The 7,129-nt window shown below is 46.8% G+C and overlaps 2 long non-coding RNA genes across 2 annotated transcripts; one reads left to right on the top strand and one right to left on the bottom strand.

Annotated features, from left to right (window-relative positions):
* Positions 1-10: 10 nt before the first annotated feature.
* LOC119285857 lies at positions 11-1,660 on the bottom strand. The gene is made up of 3 exons (XR_005139927.1): positions 810-1,660; positions 381-478; positions 11-144 (listed from the first exon to the last, which is right to left on the bottom strand). It is a non-coding gene; the product is annotated as an uncharacterized LOC119285857 (long non-coding RNA).
* On the top strand, positions 55-3,259 carry LOC119285858. The gene is made up of 2 exons (XR_005139928.1): positions 55-176; positions 2,323-3,259. It is a non-coding gene; the product is annotated as an uncharacterized LOC119285858 (long non-coding RNA).
* Positions 3,260-7,129: the final 3,870 nt, after the last annotated feature.

Below are 7,129 nucleotides of genomic sequence, written 5' to 3'. Positions count from 1 at the left end.
GCCGCACCAACTCCCTCCACGGCGCCACCCCACCACCTCGCGCTCTTCCACAACCCATAGCCATGGTGCGCCCCCTTCCTCCCTATTGCTCCTTCTCGAGGAGTCCACTTCGGACACGGATCCGGCCAACCCCATCCAGGCTACCTACAGTGGCGGCGTCAGAAAATGAAGGCTGGGTATTCATCCAAATTTTTTTTTGCTCTAAATGTAGTATATGAACCAAACAACACAACACTTTCAACACTAGCAGTAGCTACTGGCAGAATCAATACCAACGGCAATGAGCCAATGACCATATGCCAGTACTGCTGCCATATATGCATAATAGTAACAAAATGGCATTGCAGCAATATCTCTAGCATTTAAGAAAGATTACAAACCAGCAAAGGTTTTGATGTAGATCAGTAGATGTAGAACATGTTTTCTTTGCCTTCGAAGCTCTTTCCCACAATGCAAATATGCTAACACCCTTCTTCATCTATGATACAAGGTAAAAAAAAAAATAGATCAGCAATCTACCAAAACTGTTATACCCTCTGAAAATTGATAGATTAAAATACCATAATTGCAATCTAGCAAACTAGTACTGCTAGCAACCTGGTCGTTCTAGCAAATTAGATGTACTAGCAAGTAGCAACCTGATTGTCCAGCAAACTACATTAAAATAGCAAAATTGTAATCTAGCAAACTAGTGTCTGGATCGTTCTAATCTATACGCTATAGAAAGTTAGGAACTGACTGGGACCTAGGGCCTTAGGGGAAGAGAATTATAGAGAACTAAGAGAAGACATTGACAAGGAGAATGGAACCTGGTCGCCCGTCGCCGGCTCCGTTGGCCCTTGGCCGCTGCTTGTAGTACTGGCCACACCGCCGCCGCCGCCGCTCGCGCTAGGTTAGGTTGGGGTATGGATTGGGGTCGAACGAATCAATGTAACAAGGTGGTCAGCTGAGTTGTAGGCCTGTAGCCGGCATGCTGTGTGGGCTGTCGGCTTGTGGGTCGTTGAATGAAGACATCTACTGATTTGTTTGGGCCAAATCTTGGGTGTCCCCCTGGCGCCGGCGCTGGCTACCTACCACCACCTTCCCCCCAGAACCTCCTCGGGGACGGATCCGGGTGGTTTCGGTCTACCACGCCGCCACGCAACAGGATCGAGGAGCACACCATCGCCTCCCCGCCCCCTGGTCCCCATCCCGGACCCCTCCTCTCACGCCGCCGTAGATACGAGCCACCGCTGCCAACGGCTCACGCCCCGCCGCCGTCATCCCCAGGGTCAGCCATCAACTCCGGCCACGCCCCTGCCAAGCAACCACCGGATCCGGCGGGATCAGGTTCCACCTCACTCGTCCACCCCCTGCCCCCTGGGTAGCTACCCCGACAACTATGCATCCGCCCGAGCTCTCCGTGCCTCCCCGGCGGCCATCCTCTTCCTATCGGGTCGCCTCCCCTCGATCTCGGTGAGGCTAAGGTGCTATCCCGGCGCGATGGCCGCACGGCTTCCCCTCCTCAGATCCGGTGGTCATGGCCTCCGCCGTCTCCTATGCTTCTTCCCACAACCGTGGCTGATGAGTAGGACGACGGCTGCGATTCCTTTCTGACTGCTCCAATGGCCTACAAGAAGCTCCCTCCCTCTCCAGGGGTCGCGTATGTGTGCAGCTCGCGGGCGTATTGCGTGCAGCTCGCGTGCGCGTGCGTCTGCAGTACGCATGCGCAGGCCCGTCGATAAGGGCGGCCAAATTGGCCGACCGCACAGGGCCCCCCCGATCGAGGAGAAACTGCTGCGCATGTATGTCTGCGACCCGCCCGAGTCTGACGCGAACACCTTCTCAATCTCTGCACAAGCCCTGATACAGTCCCGATCCCTAGGGCTGCAGCCCTCACCTAGCGCCTCCCCCCCTCCCCTAGTCGTTTGCCATCCGCAAGTCGACGACTGCTCATCTGTTGCAATCCGCCGTCGGCCGCTGCTCTCCCCTGATCTAGCACGGCCATCTAGCTGCTCCACACCGTTCCTGCAAGATCCCAACGTGTGCCCGATCGCTGAAGCCCCCGTACTGCTGCTGCCGACCCTTCGCCTGCCTCCCCTTTGCCCTGGACTAGATGCGCCTTGGAAGCCGAGAGCAAACTACTCATCAGTGATTTCTTTGACCGACACAGACATATAACAACAACAGATGCATTTGAACTGACATGTTGTATCTGCTGATTTCCAAATTGATGTTGTATGTGTTGATTTATAAATAGGTGCACTTTAACATTGAATAGAAATTGAAGTGAAAACGAATCAGTAATCCATTGAACTCAAATTGCCCCTATGCTTATTTCAGTTTCAAGATGAAGATATTTTTTTCGTCGATGCCGGCAACAGTATTGTGTGCATATATCAGAACGGACGAAGCAACCTATTGATCAGGTCTCTTTTATATCCCCACACATATTTTTTGTCATATCTTATCTATTTTGTCCAATTGTTCCACATTGAGTTCTAGTTCTACTCATATTGTGTATTCGAACAAAAGAATAGGCTTTACCATGAGGTATTTCTTGGGTAGGTATGCGACTTTTTCAAGATAGTTCTTCAGTTATATGTTTTTTCTTCAAATTTTGAGCCAACATGTTGATTTCCGCCCCGGGCCCCCAAATTCCTGGAGACGGCCCTGCGCATGCGGCAGTGGAGCCTGGCCCTCTGCCGCTGGAGCAGCAAAGGCTGTGGTGGTGCAGTGCACCGCGACTCTGCGTGCAGTGCAGTAGGCGTGTGCCCCCTCGAGTACCTTGCAGTATTGAGGCGTCAGCGAATTCTTCTCCGTCGAGGACTTGCAGCTCGCCGGCGAGTGGCTCGTGGTTCACGCAGCTTGGGCGTGCAGTCCACTGCTCCGTCCATCCTTCCCGTGCTCGCCAGCTCAACTCAGTGCACGACAAGCACATGCGTAGTCCACTTATCCCCTGCTCGCGGTCCTTTCCCCTACTTCGAACGTCAAAAGGGAAAGAAGATGTTCAAAGGCGGCGGCGACGACCTGGAAGAGCAGTATCCACCCAATTGCCCCATTTATCAATTTTCTTCTTGTTGGAAATTACACTTCATTGTAAAAACTGCATTTCATTACCATGATGGTGTGATTAGCCTTCACGTAGGCTGCAGTTTTGTCTTAGTGCAAGTGTAGCCCGTAGAAATTTTTTGAGTTTGGCTGATGGAGAGTGTAGATTTTCTATATGTGTGTCTGTATGTGTAAAACAATCAGATAGATTTGTATGCTTTGAAGCTCACTTTGCTCTCTCACGCGGTTTGCTATACAACTCCTCTGCAGTCCACTTGGTAAATAGAAACAAAAACATCTCAAAATAAGCTCGCTTCTAATAAAACATCTTGAAAGAAGCTCACTTCTTATTAGATGTAGTTCATTAGCTTAGTCCGTGCGGTCCACTAGCCCGGTCTACGCCAGTAAAAAAGTATGAAAAAAGATAACAAAAACTTGTGCGCTTCACTTTCGGTAGTGTCGTGGTACACTTACTTCCGATGTGAAGTGTAAAAAAACATGTTACGAAAACGACAAAAAAGTAATGCGGTTCCCTTGTTGCCAAAAATGAAGCAAAAATGATGAAGTTTTTTCATACAGTTCATCTCTGTTGCCATAGTGCAGTAAATCCATGAAGAAAATGCGGTGCACTTTGGTAAAAAAAGAACACTATGAAGGACTTTTTGGTACAGTCCATTTCACACAAAATCCATTTAAAAATATACAAAAATGCAGTGCACTTTGGTCTACAAAAAAGTCCACTATGAAGGACTTGTCAGTACACACCTTTTTAAACAAAAAATGCATTTAAGAAATCATGCAAATGCGGTGCACTTTGGTCTTGAAAAAAGTCCACTACGAAGGACTCTTCAATACAGTCCACTTCAAACAAAATGTACTTAAAAACATGCAAAAAATGTAGTGCACTTTGGTCTGAAAAAAATCCACCACGAAGGACTTATCAGTACACACATTTTAAAAATAAAAATGCATTTAAAAAATCATGCAAATGAGTGCGCTTTGGTCTTGAAAAAAGTCCACTATGAATGACTTCTCGTACAATCCATTTAAAATAAAAATGCATTTAGAAACAATGCAGCTCGCTTCCTTGTCCGATGCAGAGCGGTTTTCAGTCTGAAGCAGTTCGGTTTTATGTTCGATGCGGTTCACTCGTCGATTTTGGTGTCGCGAAAAACAGAGTGTCCGCATTTCGGTATTTTTAATACTGCTCTTAAACCGTAAGGAATTACAGAAAGTGCTCTAGATGAAAAAGTTGCGCCTCATCGATATCTTTCCAACATGTCATTTGAATCATTCCGACCAGCGGTTTGTAAAAATTTCGAGAAAAAATGGCCGCTGCCACTCGTCGTCAGCTACGCGATTTTCAAATTAACTTAAAACCATAAGGAATCTCAAAAACATTTCAACAAATGAAAGTTGCGCCTTGTCCATTGCTTTCCAACGGCGTATCACACGCCTTGTGTCGACAAACGGTTAAAAAACTGGAGCAAAAATAGTACTGAAATTTGAAAAAAATTCAAAAAACTGAATTCCGCGATTTAGTAAATTGAAAACCGCTCTTAAACCGTAACGAATTAGAGAAAATAATAGATATAAAAAAGATGCGCCTCGACAATATCTTTCTAATGGTGTATCATTTAATTCATTTTGACAAGCGGTTTAGAAAATATCACGAAAAAACACTTGCTACCATTCGTCGTGAGCCGCACAATTTGTGAAACTGCTCTTAAATTGTGATGAATCTTGAAATGTGTTCAACATGGCAAAGTTGCGCCTATTCCATAGTTTCTCAACGGTATATTACACATGTCGTTCCGACAAACAGTTAAAAATTAGAGCAAAAAATGTACCGAAAAACACCGCGTGCAGTTTTTTTCGACACGAAGTTCATTAGTCCAGTGTATTGCAGTACCTTTGCTAGTGAAAGTGCAGTGCAGAGAGTAGTGAACTTCATGTCGGAAATCACGTGCAGTTTTAGTAGCAGGGGTACTGCAATACAGAGACTAGTGAATTTCGTGTCGGAAAAAATCGCACGTGGTGTTTTTTTGGTACCTTTTTCGCTCTAGTTTTTAACCATTTATCGGAACGAGGCGTGTAATATACCGTTGAGAAGCTATGAATTAGGTGTAACTTCTCCATGTTGAACACTTTTCGAGATTCCTCACGGTTTAAGAGTAGTTTTGAAAACGGTGAGGCGCACGACGAGTGGCAGCGAGCGTTTTTTCGCGTTTTTTTTTCTAAATGGCTCGTCGGAATGAAGCAAATGATACACCGTTGGAAAGATATCATGGAGGCGCATCTTTTTCATATGTATTATTTTCTCTAATTTGTTACGGTTTAAGAGCAGTTTTAAATTTAGTAAATTGCGGGATTTTGTTTTTTTGAATGTTTTGCAATTTTCGTAATGTTTTAGCTCCACTTTTTGAATCGTTTGTCAAAACGAGGTGTGTGATATGCCGTTGGAAAGCTATAGATTAGGCACAACTTTCATTTAATGTTTTTGAGATTCCTTACGGTTTTTAGTTAATTTAAAAAATCATGCGGCTGGCGGCGAGAGGCAGCGGCCGTTTTCACAAAAAATTTACAAAACGTTGGTCGAAATGATTCAAATTACACGCCCTTGGAAAGATATTGATGAGGCACAACTTTTTCATGTAGAACACTCTCTCCGATTCCTTACGGTTTAAGAGCAATTTTGATTTTAACGAAATGCGGACACTCTGTTTTTTCACGACACCAAAATCGTCGTATGTACTGCATCAGATAGAAAACTGCACTACTTTAGACTGAAAACCGCACTACATCAGACGGTCAAGTGAACTCCATGATTTCTTTTGTTGAATGTAAATTTTTCTCAGACGAGTTTTTGTTGCCTTTTTCAAATTTTTTTGTGAACGAGAGTGGACCGCAGAGAGGAGGCAAGTGAACCGTGACATATATCAAAGTGAACCTCATTACTATCTTTGTTGTTGCGCTAATTTTTTAGCACTTTCATTTTTGAGCACAAGTGAACAACATCACTCTTAAAAGTGAACCACATATGAGGACCAAATGCACTTCAGGTGTTGATATAGTCGACTGATTTTTGAAACACACGAAAGAAATTGCACTTCATACATAGGGGTATTGAAACATATTCTTTTTACACAAACTGATTGCACTTTCAAAAAACTTTCTCCAAAAAATGCAAAACATGAATGGAGTGAACTGCATCGCCCAACTTTTCCTTGAAAAAATGTACTACACGCATTTGCGCGGCAGGAGGCAGACTACACATGCATCATGCGGGACTGCAAGCAGATGCGCTCAGCACTGCATGAGAGCATCGAGTAAACTGCACGGTCCGCACTGCATGAACACACATGCCGCACTTCACAGGAACATGCCCGCCGAACCTCTCGCCAAAGGGAGTGAACTGCAAAATTACACCCAAAAAATTCACAGCGGTGACCTCACAAGATGCACGATATGCACTACACACGGAATCGCAGCGCACTGCATCGCCATGCCCGTGCTGCTCCAGCGAGGGACGAGCGGAGTTGGAAGACGGGGACAGTGGCCGGCTCATTGGCGGGTGTGTGGAACTGGCGTGGCGAACCATCTGCATCACAACAGGTCACGACCGTCATCTATCCACCAACCGATCTGCACTGGAGTGCCAACCAAACCGCTCATGCCCTCCCAGTAGTTATATCTCCTGGCTGCCAGAGTCGAAGGAGACGCTCCTAGGCCCGACGCATCTCGATCCCGCTGCTACTCCATGGCTCAACAGTAGGGCAGAGGCCAGACTAGGATCCCTCGTTCCCGGCGAACTGCTCCTGGCGCGGCAGAGCCCGTCCTTGCCCCCGACGGAGCAGAAGTAGAAGGAGAAGGGGCACAGCGGGGGAGAGACGAGACATTCGGCAGGGAGTTAGGATCTGATGGTGCAGTCCACTCGCCCTCCCTTCCCTGCTGCCGCCGGCAAACTGCACTGGGTGGGAGAGCTGCATGTGGGGGTGCTTAGAGGGGGAGGGGGTGAGGCCATGGTGCCGCTGCCTCCACCACCCTTGTCGTCCCTTGTTTGCTAGTCGAAGCAGCTCCCCGCCATTGGGTGCCACTA

The sequence above is a fragment of the Triticum dicoccoides genome, chromosome 4A (genome assembly GCF_002162155.2).
Source record: "Triticum dicoccoides isolate Atlit2015 ecotype Zavitan chromosome 4A, WEW_v2.0, whole genome shotgun sequence".
NCBI lineage: Eukaryota > Viridiplantae > Streptophyta > Magnoliopsida > Poales > Poaceae > Triticum > Triticum dicoccoides.
This window is presented reverse-complemented; position numbering and strand designations above follow the sequence as displayed.